The sequence below is a fragment of the Neophocaena asiaeorientalis genome, unplaced genomic scaffold (genome assembly GCF_003031525.2).
Source record: "Neophocaena asiaeorientalis asiaeorientalis breed wild unplaced genomic scaffold, Neophocaena_asiaeorientalis_V1.1 scaffold702, whole genome shotgun sequence".
NCBI classification, from domain to species: Eukaryota; Metazoa; Chordata; class Mammalia; order Artiodactyla; family Phocoenidae; genus Neophocaena; species Neophocaena asiaeorientalis.
This window is the reverse complement of record NW_020173962.1, coordinates 129,525-148,217: the sequence shown is the minus strand read 5'-3', so window position 1 is coordinate 148,217 and position 18,693 is coordinate 129,525. Positions and strand designations below refer to the sequence as shown.

General features: G+C 36.0%; 1 protein-coding gene across 1 annotated transcript in view; it reads right to left on the bottom strand.

The window, feature by feature from the left end:
- The window catches only part of HDX (highly divergent homeobox), a 143,765-nt gene that overhangs the window by 30,690 nt on the left and 94,382 nt on the right, over positions 1 to 18,693 (bottom strand). The gene's annotated exons all lie outside the window — the stretch shown is intronic.

Sequence of the window (18,693 nt, the reverse complement as noted above, 5' to 3'; positions counted from 1 at the left end):
TGGAAATTTATTAAAGTCACATATATCAATAGTCCATTCATTTTTATTGCTAAGTATTCTTCCATGATACTTATGTACCATTTTGTTTCTGTTTCTTTGCAATGTTTTTTTAACCCTTCACATGGAGGACACTTGGGTTGTTTCTAATTTTTGGCTATTATATACAGCTAAAAATCTATGAACAGTCATGTACAGGTTTTTGTGCTGATGTAAGTTTTCATTTCTCTAAGATAAATGCCCAAGAATGCAACTGCTGGGTCAAATGGTAACTATATGTTTAATTTTAAAAGAAACTGCCAAATTGTTTCCATAAAGTTGTGCCATTTTATATTTCTACCAGCAATGTATGAGAGATCCAGTTTCTTGGCATTCTTGCCAGGACTTTGTATTATAAGTAATTCTTTTTTTTTTAGCTGTTCTCATTGGTGCATGTAGCAATAGATCATCAGGTTCTTAATTTAATTTCCCTAATGGCTAGTGATGTTGAAAATCTTTTCATGTGCTTTTTGCCATCCATATATCAGTGAAATGTCTCTTCATGTCTCTTGTACATTTTGTAATTGTTGTCTTTTCCTTAATATTAAGTTTTGAAAGTACATTATATATTCTAGATATGAATTTTTGTCAGATAAGTGGTTTTGCAAAATTTTCTCCCATTCTGTAGCAGATATGAGTTCTTTGTCAGATATGTGGTTTGCAAATATTTTCTCCTCATCTGTAGCTTGTATTTTCATCATCCTTGTCTTTTACAGCACAAAAGTTTTTTAAAATTTTGATGAAGTCCAAGCTACTGCTTTTTTCTTTTATGGATTATGCTTTTAGTCCTATTCCTAAGAATTCTTCACCAACCCTAGGCAACAAAGATTTTCTCCTATGTTATCTAAAATTTTTATAGTTTTATTTTTTACACTTAAATCTCTGATCCATTATGAATTTACTTTGTATAAGGTGTGAGATTTACATCAAGGTTAATTTATGTTTTCCTATAGATATCCAATTGTTCCAGCACCATTTCTTGAAAAGACTTCCTCCATTGAATTGCTTTTGCACCTTTGTCAAAAATCAACTAAGTTGGCCATGGTTGTGCAGGACTATTTCTGGGCTCTCCATTCTGTTCCAATGATCTATACGTCTTATCACCCTGCCAATACCACAGTCTTGGTTACTGTAGTTATATAATAAGTCTCAAAATTGGTAGATGGATTTCTTCCACTTTATTCTTTTTGTCAAGAACTGTTTTAGCTATACTAGCATATTTCCTTTCCATGTGAATTTTAGAATTATCTTGTCTACATCAACAAAAAATCTTGCTGGAATTTTATAGGAATTATGTTAAACCTGAATATCAATTTGGGGGGAATTTACATTTTTACTATGTCGAGTCTTCCAGTACATGAACACAGAATGTCTCTCCATTTATTTAGAATTTCTTTTATTTCTTTCATCAGTGTTTTGTAGTTTTCAGCATACAAGTCCTGTACATGTTTTCTTAGAGTTACATGTAAGTATTTGATTTTTTGAGGGATTGCAAATAATTTATTAATATCTTAAATTTCAATTTCATTGCATTTATTTTTACTATATAGACATGCAATTGATTTTTATATGATGATCTTGTATCCAGAGACTTTGGTGAATTCACTTATTAGTTGTAAGAGTGTTTTGTAGATGCTTTATGATTTTCTACACAGCTAATCAAGTGTATCTTTTATTTCCTTTTCTCAATTTATTGCGCTGGTTAGAACTTCTACTACTATATTGAATAAAGGTGTTTAGAGTGGACATCTTGTTTTTGGTCTCAGAGGAAAAGCATTCTATTTTTCACCATTAAAGTATGATGTTAGCTGTAGGTTATGGGTACTTGTAGATTCTTTTTTGGGGAGACTTTTTTGAATTCAATTTCCTTAATAGTTATAGGGCAACCTAAATGTCCATTGACAGATGAATGGATAAACATGTGGTATATATATACAATGGAATATTACTCATCCATACAAAAGAATGAAATAATACCATTTCCAGCAACACAGATGGGCCTAGAGATCATTGTATTAAGTGAAGTCAGACAGAGAAAGACAAATATCATATGATATCACTTATATGTGGAATCTAAAATAATGATACAAATGAACTTATTTACAAAACGGAAATAAGACTCACAGACATAGAAAATAAACTTATTACCAAAGGGGATAGTGGGGTGGGGGAAGAGATAAATTAGGAGTTTGGGATTAATATATATACACTATTATATATAAAATAGATAACCAACAAGGATCTACTGTATAGCACAGGGTACTATATTCAATATCTTGTAAAAACCTATAATGGAAAAAAATCTGAAAAAGAATATATATATACATGTAACTGAATCACTTTGCTGTACACCTGAAACTAACACAACATTGTAAACTAACTATACTTCAATTAAAAAATGGTTAATGATAAATAAATGAATGTATATATTTTTATGTTATTCTTTAGGTCCTGTGGTCCCTAGCAGATGTGAGTTCTTTCCACCCTTCACAGTCTTCTTATATTTGTTTTATATATAATGTCTAGGGATTTTAGTTGTACTTACTGGGAAGGATAGGGAAAATTATGTCTACTCCAACATTTTTTGGAAGCTGCAGTCTAAAACCAATTTTATTCTCAAGTTTCTCATGTAATTTTCAAAAAGCTCATTTTATATGATTAGAGTTTGTAACCTTTATAATTTTGCCATATGACTCTACAAAGTAGAATTGCCATGCCAATCTACAAAGTGGAAGAAGAATTCTTAAAACCTGTGTATTCTCTTTTAGTGTAGAAAGTCATTCAATAGCATTTCATAATTTCAGATCTAAATTTGATTATGGTACCATTTCTTTGTATACCAAGTAGAATTGCTTCTATACAACAAGGTCCACTTCAATACAAAGCCACCTTAGATATTTTCTAATGTAAATAAAAAACATGAATAAAGTTAACTTTTACGTGGTAAGATTTTGCAAAAAAAAAATGCAGGGCAAAACAGAAGAACTATTCAGTTAGTCCAAGAAGATTAATTCTTATTTATAATTTTTTTTGGGGGGGGGCATTTTCTCTTCAAATTCAGGATATGTAGTACCTTTGATGTATTTAGCATTCAATGCTAAATGTGAAACCTGAAACACATGGATTGCTTTGTAGGCTCCCAAGTGAAAATTACCTGGTAGAAAAGGAAAATATTTATGGATATTAATTTTTCTAGCCTTGCTAAATTCTCCCATAGGAGAAACACTATTTTAAAGAGTATAGTTCCATTTCAATTTCCCAGTATGTGGTCTCATTGAGAATAAGCTACTAGACTTCAGAAAAAGTAAAGAATTTCAACTTCTTACTAAAGTTCCATTAAATTGTCATGTACTTTCTCTATTTCCTGTCTTTGAATACTGATGCTTATCAAATACTGATGCTTCTTTTCCACAATAATCTTAGCCACAGATGCTTGGGAAAATGATGGTGTGGGCAGAAGAAGAATGATACCAGTTTTCTTAGGATGCTTTTGGCTTACTTTGGGTCATAAAGTCTTGGGAAGAGAGAAGAAGACAGAAAACAGAAGCCAATATCCATTTATTTTCAATTTCTTTTTTCACCCTTCTTGGGAGAAATGAATGATTATATACTGTATAATGATAAAGGTATAATAATATGTGAACATTGGGACTATATGGGAATTTATTACATACTAGGGCTGACATAGTTCCTCTCTGGATATTTCTCAAAACTGGAAGGCACCAGGAAAATAATTCAGTATACAAACATAATCTTAATGGGTTTATTACATTTTCAAAGAATCATAGACGATGGAAGAGATCTTAGAAGCCAACTAGTCTAACCTTCCATTTAAGGTAAAAGTTTCTTCTTCAGCATTATAGGTGGATGGCTATTCAGTCTTTGCATGAAAATATCAGGAACATGGAACATACTACTTTACAAGGTTCCTCAGTCCAGTTTTTGGATAGTTTTTTTTTTTTTTTCCAAAAATGTTCTTCCTAAAACTGAATCAGTATCTATTGTCTTATTAATTCTAGGCCTTTGTTCCAGTTTTTCACTCTGGATCCACCTTACTCCAAATAGGCTATTCTACATTCCAGCTATCAATTATGTAAAGAGTATTTATTCCTATTTTTGGCTGTGCCATGTGGCTTGCAGAATCTCAGTTCCCCGACAAGGGACTGAACCCAGGCAATGGCAGTGAAAGCGCCAAATTCTAATCACTAAGCCACCAGGGAATTCAAGTATTTATTTCTTTGTTTCAAAATAATACCCGTAGTTTTGTATAATACAGTTTTTCAACCATTTTATATGACCCATGGTCAAGTTTTTTTTTATCACTCTGGGACTCAGATTCCTTAACTGAGGAAACTGGAAATTGAGATAATTGGTTTCCAAATCTTTAGCCTCCTGGATAAACTTTATCCCTCCAGAGTTGCTCATAAATTTATAGAATAAGTATCTTCTATAACCATTTGTAGAATAAGTATCTTCTATAACCATAACTCCGATGTATTGACAGCTCAAATATATTGGCTATTTAAAATGATGACTCTCAGGCCCTATAAGCTTCTAAGTACATTTCTATTAAAATAATTAAAAAAACAATATTCCAAACTGCCATTAGTTTAAATGTATATTATTATATATTTTTATTCTGTGTGCTATAAATAGAGGGCACACCTTTTTGTTAAACATTCATTCGTTTGAAGGAAACCTTCTTACAGTGTTGGTGGGAATGTAAATTGATGCAGCCACTATGAAAAACAGTATAGAGATTTCTCCAAAAACTAAAAATAGAACTACCATATGACCCAGCACTACTGTACATATCCAAAAAAAAAAACACTAATTCAAAAAATACATGCACTTCAATGTTCTTAGCAGCATTATTTACAATTGCCAAGATAAGGAAGCAACCTAAGTGTCCATCAACAGATGAATGGTTAAAGAAGATGTGGTACAAACACACACACACACACACACACACACACACACACACACACACACACACTGCAATACTACTCAGCCATGAAAGAACAAAAAAAATTGCCATTTGTAGCAACATGGATGGACTTGGAGGACATTATGCTAAGTGAAATAAGTCAGACTGAGAAAGACAAATATGTATGATATCACTTATATATGGAATCTAAAAACTACAGCAAATTAGTGAATATAACAAAAAAGAAGCAGACTCACAGATACAAAGAACAAACTAATGATTACCAGTGGTGGGGAGGGGAAGAGCAATATAGAGATGGGGCAGTGGGAGGTACAAACAGTTGGGTGAAAGACAGGCTACAAGGACGTACTGTATAACACTGGGAATATAGCCAGTGTTTTGTAATAACTGTAAATGGAGTATAACATTTAAAATAGTATAAAAATTTCATTCTTTCATTCCACAAATATTACTGAACATCAAGTACATACCAAGCACTGTTCTAGTGCTGGGGATAGAATAGTGAAAAGGCAGGCCTGATATACACCCTTGTAGAGCTTGAATTTACAATCCAGAAGATGTATACACAATAAACAAATAGACAAGAAAAATACAAATCATAAAATTTGACCAATTATTATGGTGGGAAAGAACCAACTAGAATATTTAGCCACAGTGACATAGTGTAGTGAAGTGAAATCCTTTCCAAATTTGCCTATCATCAGAATTGCTGGGGCAAAGGAAATATATAGATTCCAAGGTCCTTCCCTGAAAATCCTGATTAGTAGGCCTAGGATGGAGTGATCTGTATATTTTTTAACATATTTATTTGAGTATAATTGCTTTACAATGGTGTGTTAGTTTCTGCTGTATAACAAAGTGAATCAGCTATACATATACATATATCACCATTTTGCCTCTCTCTTGTGTCTCCCTCCCACCCTCCATATCCCACCCCTCTTGGTGGACAGAAAACACTGACCTGATCTCCCTGTGCCATGTGGCTGCTTCTCACTAGCTATCTATTTTACATTTGGCAGTGTACATATGTCCAAGCCACTCTCTCTCTTCATCCCAGCTTACATTTCCCCCTCCCCGTGTCCTCAAGTGCATTCTTTACATCTGTGTCTTTATTCCTGTCTGAACCTAGGTTCTTCAGACCTTTTTTTTTTTTTAGATTCCACATATATGTGTTAGCATACGGTATTTGTTTTTCTCTTTCTGACTTACTTTACTCTGTATGACAGTCTCTAGGTCCATCAACCTCACTGCAAAGAACTCAATTTCCTTTCTTTATATGGCTGAGTAATATTCCATTGTATATATGTGCCACATCTTCTTTATCCATTCCTCTATCAATGGACACCTAGGTTGCTTCCATGTCCTAGCTATTGTAAATAGTGCAGCAATGAACATTGTAGTACATGACTCTTTGTGAATTATGGTTTCTCAGGGTATATGACCAAAAGTGGGATTGCTGGGTCATATTGTAGTTCTATTTTTATTTTTTTAAGGAACCTCCATATTGTCCTCAATAGTGGCTGTATCAATTTATATTCCCACTAACAATGCAAGAGGGTTTGCTTTTTTCAACACCCTATCCAGCATTTATTGTTTGTACATACTTTAACTATGGCCATTCTGACTGTTGTGAGGTCATATCTCAGTGTAGCTTTGATTTGCATTTCTCTAATGATTAGTGATGTTGAGCATCCTTTCATGTGTTTGTTGGCAATCTGTATATCTTCCTTGGAGAAATATCTATTTAGGTCTTCTGCCCATTTTTGGATTGGGTTGTTTGTTTTTTTAATATTGAGCTGCATGAGCTGCTTGTATATTTTGGAGATTAATCCTTTGTCAGTTGCTTTGCTTGCAAATATTTTCTCCCATTCTGAGGGTTGTCTTTTTGTCTTCTTTATAGTTTCATTTGCTGTGCAAAAGCTTTTAAGTTTCATTAGGTCCCATTTGTTTATTTTTGTTTTTATTTCCATTTCTCTATGAGGTGGATCAAAAAGGATCTTGCTGTGATTTATGTCATACAGTGTTTTGCATATGTTTTCCTCTAAGAGTTTGATAGTGTCTGTTCTTATTTTTAGGTCTTTAATCCATTTTGAGTTTATTTTTGTGTATAGTGTTAGGGAGTGTTCTAATTTCATTTTTTTACATGTAGCTGTCAAGTTTTCCCAGCACCACTTACTGAAGTGTCTGTCTTTTCCCCATTGAATATTCTTGCCTCCTTTATCAAATATAAGGTGACCACATGTGTGCGGGTTTATATCTAGGCTTTCTATCCTGTTCCATTGATCTATATTTTTGTTTTTGTGCCAGTACCATGCTGTCTTGATTACTGCAGCTTTGTAATATAGGCTGAAGTCCAGGAGCCTGATTCCTCCAGCTCCATTTTTCTTTCTCAAGATTACTTTGGCTATTTGGGATTTTTTGTGTTTCCATACAAATTCTGAAATGTTTTGTTCTAGCTCTGTGACAAATGCCATTGGTAGTTTGAAAGGGATTGCACTGAATCTGTAGATTGCTTTGGGTACTAGAGTCATTTTCACAATATTGATTCTTCAAGTCCAAGAACATGGTATATCTCTCCATCTGTTTGAATAATCTTTAATTTCTTTCATCAGTGTCATATTTTCTGCATACAGGTCTTTTGTCTCCTTTCAGTTTATTCCTAGGTATTTTATTATTTTGGTTGTAATGATAAATGGGAGTGTTTCTTTAACTTCTCTTTCAGATTTTTCATCATTAGTGTATAGGAATGCAAGAGATTTCTGTGCATTAATTTTGTATCCTGCTACTTTACCAGATTCATTGACTAGCTGTAGTACTTTTCTGGTAGCACCTTTAGGATTCGCTATGTATAGTATCATGTCATCTGACAACATTGACACTTCACTTCTTCTTTTCCAATTTGGATTACTTTTGTTTCTTTTTCTTCTCTGATTGCAGTGGCTAAAACTCCCAAATCTATGTTGAATAATAGTAGTGAGAGTGTCTTCTTCTTGATCTTAGTGAAAAAGGTTTCAGTTTTTCACCATTGAGACCGATGCTGCCTGTGGGTTTGTCATATATGGCCTTTATTATGTTGAGGTAAGTTCTCTCTATGCCTACTTTCTGAAGGGTTTTTATCAGAAATGGGTGTTGAATTTTGTCAAAAGCTTTTTCTGCATCTATTGAGATGATCATATGGTTTTTATACTTCCGTTTATTAATGTGGTGTATCGCATTGATTGATTTGTGTATATTGAAGAGTCCTTGCAACCCTGGGATAAACCCCACTTGATCATGTTGTATGATCCATTAATGTGCTGTTGGATTCTGGTTGCTAGTAATTAGTTGAGGATTCTTGCATCTGTGCTCATCAGTGATATTGGCCTGTAGTTTTCTTTTTTTGTGACATCTTTATCTGGTTTTGGTATCAATGTGATGGTGACCTCATAGAATGAGTTTGGGAGTGTTCCTCCCTCTGCTATGTTTTGGAAGAGTTTGAGAAGGTTAGTGTTAGCTCTTCTCTAAATGTTTGATAGAATTCATCTGTGAAGCCATCTGGTTCTGGGCTTTTGTTTGTTGGAAGATTTTTAATCACATTTTCAATTTCAGTGCTTGTGATTGGCCTGTTTATATTTTCTATTTCTTCTTGGTTCAGTTTTGGAAGGTTGTGCTTTACTAAGAATTTGACCATTTCTTGCAGGTTGTCCATTTTATTGGTATATAGTTGCTTGTAGGAATCTCTCATGATCCTTTGTATTTCTTTTTGTTATTTTTTTGAACTCCTGACTTTTATTTATTTTTATTTTCTTATACATCTTGTTCTCATCAGTCATCAATTTTATACACATCATGGTGTACATGTCAAACACAGTTGCCCAATTAATCACCCCCTCACCCCCCACACACTGCTTTCCCCCATTGGTGTCCATACATTTCTTCTCTACATCTGTGTCTCAATTTCTGCCCTGCAAAGCGGTTCGTCATACCATTTTTCTCGGTTCCAGATATATGCGTTAATATACACATTTTTTTTCTCTTGCTGACTTACTTTACTCTGTATGACAGTCTCTAGGTCCATCCATGTCTCAACAAATGACCCAATTTCATTTCTTTTTATGGCTGAGTAACATTGCATTGTATATACGTACCACATCTTCTTTATCCATTCGTCTGTCGATGGGCATTTAGGTTGCTTCTGTGACCTGGCTATTGTACATAGTGCTGCAAGGGACATTGGGGTGCATGTGTCTTTTTGAATTATGGTTTTCTCTGGGTATATGCCCAGTAGTTGGATTGCTGGGTCATATGGTAATTCTATTTTTAGTTTTTAAGGAACCTCCATACTGTTCTCCATAGTGGCTGTATCAATTTACATTCCCACCAACAGGGCAAGAGGGTTCCCTTGTCTCCACACGCTCTCCAAAATTTGTTGTTCGAAAACTTTCTGATGATGCCCATTCTAACTGGTGTGAGGTGATACCTCATTGTAGTTTTGATTTGCATTTTTCTAGTAATTACTGATGTTGAGGAGCTTTTCATGTCCTTCTTGGCCATCTGTATGTCTTCTTTGGAGAAATGTCTATTTAGGTCTTCTGCCCATTTTTGGTTAGGGATGTTTGTTTTTTAAATATTGAGCTTCATGAGCTATTTATATACTTTGGATATTAATCCTTTGTCCATTGATTCCTTTGCAAATATTTTCTCCCATACTGAGGGTTGTCTTTTCATCTTGTTTATGGTTTCCTTTGCTGTGCAAAAGCTTTGAAGTTTCATTAGGTCCCATTTGTTTATTTTTGTTTTTATTTCCATTACTGTAGGAGGTGGATCAAAAAAGATCTTGCTGTAATTTATGTCAAAGAGTGTTCTTCCAATGTTTTACTCTAAGAGTTTTTTTTTTTTTTCTTTTTTCTTTTGCAGTACGTGGACCTGTCACTGTTGTGGCCTCTCCCGTTGTGGAGCACAGGTTCCAGACACACAGGCTCAGTGGCCATGGCTCACGGGCCTAGCCACTCCACGGCATGTCGGATCTTCCCGGACCGGGGCACGAACTCATGTCCCCTGCATCGGCAGGTGGACTCTCAACAACTGTGCCACCAGGGAAGCCCTCTAAGAGTTTTATAGTGTCTGTTTTTACATTTCGGTCTCTAATCAATTCTGAGTTTATTTTTGTGTATGGTGTTAGGAAGTGTTCTAATTTCATTCTTTTACATATAGCTGTCCAGTTTTCCCAGCACGATTTATTGAAGATACTGTGTTTTCTCCATTGTATATCCTTTCCTCCTTTGTCATAGATTAGTTGACCATAGGTGTGTGGGTTTATCTCTGGGCTTTCTATTTTGTTCCATTGATCTATATTTCTGTTTTTGTGCCAGTACCATATTGTATTGATTACTTTAGCTTTGTAGTATAGTCTGAAGTCAGGGACTCTGATTCATCCAGCTCAGCATTTTTCCCTCAAGACTGCTTTGGCTCTTCAGGGTCTTTTCTGTCTCCACACAAATTTTCAGATTTTTTGTTCTAGCTCTGTAAAAGATGCTTTTGGTTATTTGATAGTGATTGCATTGAATCTGTAGATTGCTTTGGGTAGTATAGTCATTTTCACAATATTAATTCTTCCAATCTAAGAACATGGTATACCTCTCCATCTGTTGGTATCATCTTTAATTTCTTTCATCAGTGTCTTATAGTTTTCTACAGGTCTTTTGTCTCCCTAGATAGGTTTATATCTAGGTATTTTATTCTTTTTGTTGCAGTGGTAAATGGGAGTGTTTCCTTAATTTCTCTTTCAGATTTTTCATCATTAGTGTATAGGAGTACCAGATATTTCTGTGCATTAATTTTGTATCCTGCAACATTACCAAATTCATTGATTAGCTCTAGTAGGTTTCTGGTGTCATCTTTAGGATTCTCTATGTATAGTATCATGTCATCTGCAAACAGTGACAGCTTTACTTCTTCTTTTCCAATTTTTATTCCTTTTATTCCTTGTCCTTCTCTGATTGTCATGGCTAGCACTTATAAATCTATGTTGAATAATAGTGGTGAGAGTGGCCATCCTTTTCTTGTTCCTGATCTTAGAGGAAATGCTTTCAATTTTTCACCATTGAGAATGATGTTTGCTGTGGGTTTGTCATATATGGCCTTTTTTATGTTGAAGTAGGTTCCCTCTATTCCCACTTTCTGGAGAGTTTTTATCACAAATGGGTGTTGAATTTTGTCAAAAGTTTTTCTGCATCTATTGAGAAAATCATATGGTTTTTATTCTTCAATTTGTTGATACAGCATATCACATTGATTGACTCACGTATATTGAAGAATCATTGCATCCCTGGGATAAATCCCACTTGATCATGGTTTATGATCCTTTTAATGTGTTGTTGGATTCTGTTTGCTAGTATTTTGTTTAGGATTTTTGCATCTATATTCATCAGTGATATTTGTCTGCAATTTTCTTTTTTTGTAGTATCTTTGTCTGGTTTTGGTATCAGGGTGATGGTGGCCTCATAGAATGAGTTTGGGAGTGCTCCTTCCTCCGCAATTTTTTGGAAGAGTTTGAGAAGGATGGGCGTTAGCTCTTCTCTAATTGTTTGATAGAATTCACCCGTGAAGCCGTTTGGTCCTGGACTTTTGTTTGTTGGAAGATTTTTAATCACAGCTTCAATTTCATTACTTGTGATTTCTCTGTTCATATTTTCTATTTCTTCCTGGTTCAGTCTTGGAAGGTTATACCTTTCTAAGAATTTGTACATTTTTTCCAGGTTGTCCAACTAATTGGCATAGAGTTGCCTGTAGTAGTCTCTTAGGATGCTTTGTATTTCTGTGGTGTCTGTTATAACTTCTCCTTTCTCATTTTTAATTTTATTGATTTGAGTCCTCTCCCTCTTTTTATTGATTAGTCTGGCTAATGGTTTATCCATTTGGTATATCTTCTCAAAGAACTATCTTTTAGTTTTATTTATCTCTGCTATTGTTTTCTTTGTTTCTATTTCATTTATTTATGCTCCGATCTTTATGATTTTTTCCCTTCTGCTAACGTTGGGTATTCTTTGTTCTTTCTCTAGTTCATTTAGGTGTAACATTGGATTCTTTATTTGAGACTTTTCTTGTTACTTGAGGTAGGGTTGTAGAGCTATAAATTTCCCTGTTAGAACTGCTTTTGCTGCATCCCATAGGTTTTGGATCGTCTTTTTTTTTCATTGCCTTTTGTCTCTAGGTATTTTTTGATTTCCACTTTGATTTCTTCAGTGATCTCTTGGTTATTTAGTAACATATTGTTTAGCCTTCATGTGTTTTTTTTTTTTTTTTTACATTTTTTCCCTGTATTTCATTTCTAATCTCATAACGTTGTGATCAGAAAAGCTGCTTGATATGATTTCAAATTTCTTAAATTTACTGAGGCTTGATTTGTGACCCAAGATTTGATCTATCCTGGAGAATGTTCCATGTGCACTTCAGAAGGAAGTGTAATCTGCTGCTTTTGGATAGAATGTCTTATAAATATCAATTAAATCTATCTGGCCTATTGTGTCTTTTAAAGATTCTCTTTCCTTATTTATTTTCATTTTGGATGATCTGTTCATTGGTGTAAGTGAGGTGTTAAAGTCCCCCACTATTACTGTGTTACTGTCGATTTTCTCTTTTATAGCTGTTAGCAGGTGCCTTATGTATTGAAGTGCTCCTATGTTGGATGCATATATATTTATAATTGTTACATCTTCTTCTTGGATTGATCCCTTGATCATTATGTAGTGTCCTTCCTTGTCTCTTGCAAAATTCTTTACTTTAATGTCTTTTGTATCTGATATGAGTATTGCTACTCCAGCTTTCTTTTGATTTACATTTGTATGGAATATCATTTTCCATCCCCACACTTTCAGTCTGTATGTGTCCTTAGGTCTGAAGTGGGTCTCTTGTAGACAGCATATAGATGGGTCTTGTTTTTCTATCCATTCAGCAAGCCTGTGTCTTTTGGTTGGAGCAATTTATCCATTCACGTTTAAGGTAATTATCAATATGTATGCTCCTATGGCCATTTATTTATTTGTTTTGGGTTTACTTTTGTAGGTCTTTTTCTTCTGTTGTGTTCCCCACTTAGAGTAGTTCCTTCAGCATTTGTGGTAGAGCTGGTTTGGTTGTGCTGACTTTTCTTAGCTTTTTCTTGTGTGTAAGGCTTTTGATTTCTCCATCGAATCTGAATGAGATCCTTGCCAGGTAGAGTAATCTTGGTTGCTTCTTCCCCTTCATTACTTTAAGTATATCATGACACTCTCTTCTGGCTTGTAGAGCTTCTGCTGAAAGATCAACTGTTAACCTTATGGGGATTCCTTTGTGTGTTATTTGTCATTTTTCCCTTGCTGCTTTCAGTAATTTTTCTTTGTTTTTAATTTTTGCCAATTTGATTACTATTTGTCTCAGCATGTTTCCCCTTGGGTTTATCCTGTGTGGGACTCTCTGTGCTTCCTGAAGTTGGATGGCTATTTTCTTTCCCATGTTAGGGAAGGTTCTGACTGTAATCTCTTCAAATATATTTTTTCGAGTTTTTTCTCTCTCTCTTCTCCTTCTGGGACCCCTATAATGTGAAAGTTGTTACATTTAATGTTGTCCCAGAGGTCTCTTTGGCTGTCTTCATTTCTTTTCATTCTTTGTTCTTTTTCTGTTCTGCAGCAGTGAATTCCACCATTCGGTCTTCCAGGTCACTTATCCCTTCTTCTGCCTCAGTTATTCTTCTATTGATTCCTTCTAGTGTAGTTTTCATTTCAGTTATTGTATTGTTCATCTTTGTTTGTTCTTTAATTCTCCTAGGTCTTTAGTAAACATTTCTTTCATCTTCTCGATTTTCGCCTCCATTCATTTTCTGAGGTCGTGGATCATCTTCACTATCATTATTCTGAAATCATTTTCTGGATGGTTGCCTACCTCCACTTCATTTTGTTCTTTTTCTGGGCTTTTATCTTGTTCCTTCATTTGGTACATAGACCTCTGCCTTTTCACCTTGTCTATCTTTCAGTGAATGTGATTTTTATTCCACAGGCTGCAGGATTGCAGTTCTTCTTGTTTCTGCTATCTGCCCTCTGGTGGATGAGGCTATCTAAGAGGCTTGTGCAAGTTTCCTGATGGGAGGGACTGGTGGTGGGTAGAGCTCGCTGTTGCTCTGGTGGGCAGAGCTCAGTAAAACTTTAATCTGCTTGACTGCTGATGGGTGGGGCTTGTTTCCCTCCCTTTTGGTTGTTTGGCCTGAGGCAACCCAACACCAGAGCCTACCCGGGCTCTTTGTGGGGTCAATGGTGGACTTTGGGAGGGCTAACGCCAAGGAATACTTTCCAGAACCTCTGCTGCCAGTGTCCTTGTCCTCATGGTGAGCCACAGCCAACCACTGCCTCTGCAGGAAACCCTCCAACGCTAGCAGGTATGTCTGGTTCAGTGTCCACTGGGATCACTGCTCCTTCCCCTGGGTCCCAATGTGCACACTACTTCGTGTGTGCCCTCCAAGAGTGGAGTCTCTGTTTTCCCCAATCCTGTCAGAGTCCTGCAATCAAATCTCACTAGCCTTCAAAGTCTGATTTTCTAGGAATTCCTCCTCCTTTTGTTGGAACCCCAGGTTGGGAAGTCTGACGTGGGGCTCAGGACCTTCACTCCAGTGGGTGGACTTCTGTGGTATAAGTGTTCTCCAGTTTGTGAGTCACCCACCCAGCAGTTATGGGATTTGATTTTATTGTGATTGTGCCCCTCTTACCATCTCATTGTGGCTTCTACTTTGTCTTTGGATGTGGGATATATATTTTTGGTGTATTCCATTGTGCTCCTGTTGATGATTATTCAGCAGTTAGTTGTGATTCTGGTGTTCTCTCAAGAGGGAGTGAGAGCATGTCCTTCTACTCTGCCATCTTGCTTCCAAATCTCGATTCTTTGTATTTCTAGAGTCAGTTGTTTCTTCTTTTTCATTTCTAGTTCTACTGATTTGAGTCTTCTCCCTTTTTTTCTTGATGAATCTGGCTAGTGGTTTATCAATCTTGTTTATCTTCTCAAGGAACCAGCTTTTAGTTTTATTGATCTTTGCTCTCATTTCCTTCATTTCTTTATCAATTTTTTTCTTACCTGATCTTTATGATTTCTTTCCTTCTCCTAACTTTCGGATTTTTTTGTTCTTCTTTTTCTAATTGCTTTAGGTATAAGTTTAGGTTGTTTATTTGGAATGTTTCTTGTTTCTGGAGGTAAAATGTATTGGTATAAACTTCCTTCTTAACACTACTTTTGCTGCATCCCATAGGTTTTGGGTTGTTGTGTTTTCATTGTCATTTGTTTCTAGGGATTTTTTGATTTCCTCTTTGATTTATTCAGTGATCTTTTGGTTGTTTAGTAGTATATTGTTTAGCCTCTATGTGTTTGTGTATTTTACAGATTTTTCCATGTAATTGATATCTAGTCTCAATGTGTTGTGTTCAGAAAACATACTTTGTATGATTTCAATTTTCTTAAATTTACCAAGGATTGATTTGTGACCCAAGATAAGATCTACCTGGAAAATGTTCCATGAGCACTTGAGAAGAAAGTACATTCTCTTGTTTTTGCATGGAATGTCCTATAAATATCAGTTAAGTCCATCTTGTTTAATGTATCATTTAAAGCTTGTGTTTCCTTATATATTTCCATTTTGGATGATCTGTCCATAGGTTAAAATGGGGTGTTAAAGTCCCGTACTATGATTGTGTTACTGTCGATTTCCCATTTTATGGTTGCTAGTATTTGCCCTAGGTATTGAGGTGCTCCTACGTTGGGTGCATAAATATTTACAATTGTTATATCTTCTTTTTGGATTGATCCCTTCATCATTACGTAGTGTCCTTCTTTGTCTCTTGTAATAGTCTTTATTTTAAAGTCTATTTTGTCTGATATGAGAATTGCTATTCCAGCTTTCTTTTGATTTCCATTTGCATGGAATATCTTTTTCCATCCCCTCACTTTCAGACTGTATGTGTCCCTGGGTCTGAAGTGGGTCTCTTGTAGACAGCATATATATGGGTCTTGCTTTTGTATCCATTCAGCCAGTCTATGCCTTTTGGTTGGAGCATTTAATCCATTTACATTTAAGGTAGTTGTCAATATGCATGTTCCTATTACCATTTTCTTAATTGCTTTGGGTTGTTATTGTAGGTATTTTCCTTCTCTTGTCTTTCCTGCCTAAATAAGTTCCTTTAGCATTTGTTGTAAAGCTGGTTTGGTGCTGCTGAATTCTCTTAACTTTTGCTTTTTCATCAAGATTTTAATTTTGTCGCTGAATCTGAATGAGATCCTTGATGAGTAGAGTAATCTTGGCTGTAGGTTTTTCCCTTTCTTCACTTTAAATATGTCCTGCCACTCCCTTTTGGCTTGCAGAGATTCTGCTGAAAGATCAGCTGTTAACCTTATGGGGATTCCCTTGTATATTATTTGTTGCTTTTCCGTTGCTGCTTTTAATAATTTTTCTTTGTATTTAACTTTTGATAGTTTGATTAATATGTGTCTTGTTGTGCTTCTTCTTGGATTTATCCTGTATGAGACTCTCTTTGCTTCCTGGACTTGACTGACTATTTCCTTTGCCATATTAGGGAAGTTTTCAACTATAATTTCTTGAAATATTTTCTCCATCCCTTTCTTTTTTCTCTTTTTCTTCTGGGACCACTATAATTCGAATGTTGGTGCATTTAATGTTATCCCAGAGGTCTCTAATACTGTCCTCAATTCCTTTGATTCTTTCTTTCTTTATTCTGCTCTGCAATAGGTATTTCCACTATTTCATCTTCCAGGTCATTTATCTGTTCTTCTGCCTCAGTTATTCTGCTACTGATTCCTTCTCAAGAATTTTTAATTCCATTTATTGTGTTCTTCCTCATTGTTTGTTTGCTCTTTAGTTCTTCTATGTCCTTGTTAAACGTTTCTTGTATTTTCTCCTTTCCATTTCCAAGATTTTGTATCATCTTTACTATCATTACTCTGAATTCTTTTTCAGGTAGACTGCCTATTTCCTCTCCATTTGTTTGATCTGGTGGTTTTTTACCTTGCTCCTTCATCTGCTGTGTGTTTCTCTGTATTCTCCTTTTGCTTAACTTACTGTGTAGGGGTCTCCTTTTTGCAGGCTGCAGCTTCATAGTTTCAGTTGTTTTTGGTGTCTTCCCCCAGTGGCTGAGGTTGGTTCAGTGGTTTGTGTAGGCTTCCTGTGGAAGGGATTGGTGCCTGTGTTCTTGTGGATGATGCTGGATATTTTTTTCTTGTGGCAGGGCCACATCTGGTGGTTTGTTTTGGGGGTGTCTGTGACCTTTTTTATGATTTTACAGCCTCTCTGTTAATGGGTGGGGTTGTATTCCTGTTTTGCTAGTTGTTTTACATAGGGTGTCCAACACTGTACCTTGCTCGTCATTGAGTGGAGCTGGGTCTTAGCATTGAGATGGTGATTTCTGGGAGAGCTTTCATTGGTTCATAGTACATGTATCTGGGAGGTCTCTTTTGGACCAATGTCCTGAACTCGGCTCTCCAACCTCAGTGGCACAGGCCTTACACCTGGATGGAGGACCAAGACCATGTCAGCCACACAGCTCAGGAAAAAAAAGGAGAAAAAAAGAAAGGAAGAATAAAATAAAATAAAATAAAAATGTTATTAAAATAAAAAATAATTATTAAAAATTAAAATAATATAAGGTAATAAAAAAGGAAAAGCAAAGAAAGATAGAAAGAAGAGAGCAACCAATCCAAAAAACAAACCACCGATGGTAACAAGTGCTGAAAACTATACTAAAAATCAAACAAACAAACAAAAAATGGACAGACAGAATCCTAGGATAAATGGTAAAAGTAAAGCTATGCAGACAAATCACACAAAGAATCATACACATACACCATCAGAAAAAGAGAATAAGGAAAAATAAATCTGTATATAAGAGAAAAATAAGGAGGAAAAGGGCAACCAAATCAATAAGCAAATCTACCAATGATAATAAACTCTAAATACTAAACTAAAATAAACCTAAAATCAGAAACAAATTAGATGCAGAAGGCCAACCCCAAGCCTACAGTTGCTCCCAAAATTCAGCACCTCAATTTTGGGATCATTTGTTATCTAGTCAGGTATTCCACAGATGCAGGCTACATCAAATTGATTGTGGACATTTAATCCACTGTTCCTGAGGCTGCTGGGAGAAATTCCCCTTTCTCTTCTTTGTTTGCACAGCTCCTGGGGTTTGGCTTTGGGTTTTGCCATGCCTCTGCATGTAGGTCGCCTGAGGGTATCTGTTCTTTGCCCAGACAGGATGGGGTTAAAGTAGCAGTTGTTCAGGGGTCTCTGGCTCACTCAGCCCGAGGGGAGTCAGCAGTATGGAATGCAGGTTGAGCCTGTGGTGGCAGAGGCAGGCATGATGTGGCAAGAACTTGAGGTGCACCGTGTGTTCTCCTGGGGAAGTTGTCCCTGGATCATGGGACCCTGGTAGTGGTAAGCTTAACATGCTCCTGGGAGAGGAGGTGTGGATAGTGACCTGTGCTTGCACACAGGGTTCTTGGTGGCTGCAGCAGCAGCCTTAGCATTTCATGGCCGTCTTTGGTGTCTGTGTTGTTAGCCTGCTCGTGCCCATCTCTGGAGCTCGTTTAGGCAGTGCTCTGAATCTCCTCTCCTCGAGCACCCTGAAACAATGGCCTCTTGCCTCTTAGGCAGGTCCAGATTTTTCCCAGACTCCCTCCCAGCTAGCTGTGGCACACTAGCCCCC